The sequence below is a fragment of the Andrographis paniculata genome, unplaced genomic scaffold (assembly GCF_009805555.1).
Source record: "Andrographis paniculata isolate CXL003 unplaced genomic scaffold, ASM980555v1 Contig38END, whole genome shotgun sequence".
NCBI classification, from domain to species: domain Eukaryota; kingdom Viridiplantae; phylum Streptophyta; class Magnoliopsida; order Lamiales; family Acanthaceae; genus Andrographis; species Andrographis paniculata.
The window spans coordinates 3,694,222-3,698,224 of NW_026137571.1; the positions used below are offsets into that span (position 1 = coordinate 3,694,222).

General features: G+C 36.4%; 1 non-coding gene across 1 annotated transcript; it reads right to left on the reverse strand.

Annotated features, from left to right (window-relative positions):
- Positions 1–784: 784 nt before the first annotated feature.
- On the reverse strand, positions 785–892 carry LOC127251172 (small nucleolar RNA R71). Its single transcript, XR_007838845.1, has one exon. It is a non-coding gene; the product is annotated as a small nucleolar RNA R71 (small nucleolar RNA).
- Positions 893–4,003: the final 3,111 nt, after the last annotated feature.

Sequence of the window (4,003 nt, forward strand, 5' to 3'; positions counted from 1 at the left end):
TTAATTAGATAATAAAAGAAAAATCCCCTTTTATTTTCTGCATTAGAATACGAAAGAGTGAATCACACAATCTCTGTGGAGACGATCCCTTCCCCTGTATTACATTAAATTGTGATAACGGATTAGGTGAAATATTTGATTGACTGCGCGACAGGTCAATTTTTGGCGCCGTTTCCGGAGATTGGCGCTTTGTTTTACTCTTTGTGTTATTTTAATTTATCCTATTGTTTATGCCCCGTTCTTCTCGTACAGGTGACCTGATATTTAATCTTGAGATCGAGAAGGTTGAGCGAAAGCTACGAAAGGAAGCCAAGCAACGAAAAGCTGCTCAGGTTGCGAAGCTGGCAGAATCTTTAAACCACCTCAAAATCTCTAGCTCTAGCGACTCTGAAAGTGATCAAGAGACTGTCATGGTTGAGGATACCCGCACTCTAAGGGAGTTGGTTGTTCCCAACTTGGCGCAGCAGCCCTTATGCATTAACTTTCCAACTCCGAATAACACTGTTGTTTTTTAACTGAAATCTGGCTTAATCCAGTTACTGCCTTCTTTTCATGGACTTGCAGGTGAAGAACCTCACAAACACTTGCAAGAGTTAGAGTGGTGTGCTCAAGGATGAAACCACCAGGTGTTACTGATGAACAGATCAAACTCAGAGCCTTCCCATTCTCACTCAAAGATGTTGCAAAGGATTGACTCTACTATCTCCCACCTGGAAGCATCGACACGTGGAACAACATGAAGAAGAAATTGTTGGAGAAGTACTTTCCAGCTTCTAGAGCTGCGATCCTGAGGAAGGAGATATGTGGCATCAAGCAACAATCAGGTGAAACGTTCCATGAATATTGGGGAGCGATTCAATAAGCTTATCATTAAATGTCCACAACATCAAATTCCCCCTCAATTATTGATTCAATACTTTTATGATGGTTTGTCGTTGATGGACAGGAACATTATCGATGCTGCAAGTGGTGGAGCTTTAGTAAATAAGACGCCGGCACAAGCTTGGGATCTTATTGCGAGGATGGCTGAAAACACGCAGCAATTTGGTTCAAGAGATGTTGGACATATGAGCGGAAACAACAACGACCATGCCATCCAATCGATGCAGCAACAACTTTCTGAGTTGACGAGCTTTGTTCGCAAGATGGTCATGGAAAAATCCAACCCGAGTGTCCAGGTCAAGGCGTGTGGAATATGCACGAGTGCAGGACACCCTACAGATGCATGTCCGACCCTCCAAGAAGAATGTGCAGTGGATGTGAACACTGCAAACTACGGTATTAATAGACCTTCAGTGTACAATCCATACTCCAACACTTACAATCCAGGCTGGAGAGATCATTCGAACCTGCATTATGGAAACGTACAACAGGGTGATGCTCATCAACCATTCGGAGCTATGCAACAGATGCAACAACCTCGTTTCTATGAGAAACAGCCGCCCCAAACACTCATAAGCAACTCTAGTCCATCTTTGGAAGACTTGGTGAAGTCTATGGCTACCAGTACCCTGCAATTCCAGCAAGAGATGAAGTCAACTATCGACAAATTACAAGGTCAGATCAATCAAGTGTCAGAGGAGGTGAAACAGCTACGTGAAAGAGGAAAGTGGTCTGCTCAGCCTGAGCCAAATCCAGCAAATGTCAGCGCCATCACTATCTGCAGTGATACGATCATTGAATGTTCCTCCCGGCGTAATCCAAGGAATACGAGTGCTATAACCCTTCATAGCGGAATGGAATTGGAAGGTCCACCTCCTATCTTGAAGGAACAGAATGAGGATAAGATTGAGATGGAGATTGAAGAAGAGGCCGAACTTCACGAAAAGGTACCTCCTAACTCTGTTCCTCCTACTGAAACTAAATCAGCTCCTTTTCCTAACAGGTTAAAGAAACCACAAAAGGCGAACAAACGAAAAGAGATGATGGAAATCTTCAAGAAGGTGGAACTTAATATCCCGCTCCTGGAGGCTATCAACCAAATCCTCAAGTACGCAAAGTTTTTGAAAGAACTGTGCACTAACAAAAGGAAATTGCGAGGAGACAAGCACATTATAGCGGGTGAGAACGTTTTTGCTGTTATCAAAAGAAAGGTACCACCTAAAACAGGTGATCGAGGTATGTTTTCTATCCCTTGTAAGATTGGAAAACCTGAGATAACTAAGGCTATGTTAGATCTAGGAGCTGTTATTAATGTCATGCCTCAATCAATATACGACATTTTAAATCTAGGGCCTCTAAAAGAAACAGGAATTATTATTCAACTTGCTGATCGAACGCATGCTTATCCCGATGGTATGATAGAAGATGTATTAGTTCAAGTGAATGAATTAATTTTTCCTGTTGATTTTTATATTCTTGATATGCACGATGCACATTGTTTTAATCCACCCCTCTTTTGTTAGGAAGACCTTTTATGTGTACTGCAGGAACAAAGATGTTAAAAAGGGCACACTCAGCTTGGAGTTTGATTGGATTCTACCTAATTTATATACGTATTGTTTATTTGCTATGTGCAGATAACAAATATCAAATTTGGCGTATTGGCAAAAAAAGTAAAGAAAAATTCAAATTTGCACCATGACTAACTATACCCTCCTAACATTAAAATTTAATTAAAGGCCCAAAAGCCCAACTACAAAATAATTAGGGCAAAAATTAAATAAAAAAGGAGGATCACACGCAGACACAAGGAGAGAACAACCAGACACGCACATGAGCAAAAGACTGATGGACTTATAGATCGTGCAAGAGCTAATCGACAAAGCAGATTTTTCAATCTCACTATGACTTTATCTTTCTCTTTTGTTTTTTGTTATTTGATTATGGAGTATATACTTTTCTGGTTTGACGGGTGATAATGTTTTGGTTCTTTTGTTTTGGAGATTCTTAATTTACTTTATAAAAATTCTTTTTGATTATTAATATTTGTCTAATTCTGATAATAACGTTTGTGATTGTTAGATTGATTGAATATTTTGGTACCGATATTTGAATTGATTTGATAATCTAAAGTCAATTCAGGTAGGATATCCGTAATTGTATTAACACTTGAATATGTGACAACCGGGTTGAATAGTTCCTTCCCGGGGGTTAGACAATCAAATCTAATTGCCCCTCTTAGGTAGTAATTTTTTTGAATTGGGTTTTTCTAGATTAGAATACGATTAGGCAATATTTCTTATGGGCGCACCTAGGTTTATTTTCTTAATTAGGGGTAGTTAACGGTCGTACCTTAATTATCTACATTGTAAGGAAAAATTGGTTGTCAGAGCTTTACTACAAAAAAAATGGCCATTTGTAGCGAAATCTTAGTCGCTACAATTTTTTTGCAACAAAAGCTATTTTTTGTAGCAGATATTACCATAACAAATGGTATTTTTGGTATGGTCAACACCTTTTCTTTTGCTGCGGTATATTTCCATTACAACTGCAATAATTTTATTTTAAATTTCAAAATAAATCTAAAATAATCTAAAATAATATATCATATTTACATATATATATGTCATATATAATACATACATAATACTTATATATTAATATATACAAATTAAAATAAAAATAATTATTTATTTAAAAATAATAAAATTTCAAAATAAATCTAAAATAATCTAAAATAATATATCATATTTACATATATATATGTCATATATAATACAGACATAATACTTATATATTAATATATACAAACTAAAATTAAAATAATTATTTATTTAAAAATAATAAAATTTCAAAATAAATCTAAATAATCTAAAATAATATATCATCTACATATATATGTATGTCATAAATAATACATATATAATACTTATATATTAATATATACAAATTAAAATTAAAATAATTATTTACTTATACAAATTAATATATAATGTGATTATTGAGGCCTAGAATGCACACAACCGACCCGCCCAAAATTGAAGCTCGGACCCGGCAACCCACTACCCGACCCAATCTCTGAGAGACCCGTCGGTTTATGGCTTTGAACCGGGCTGAACCA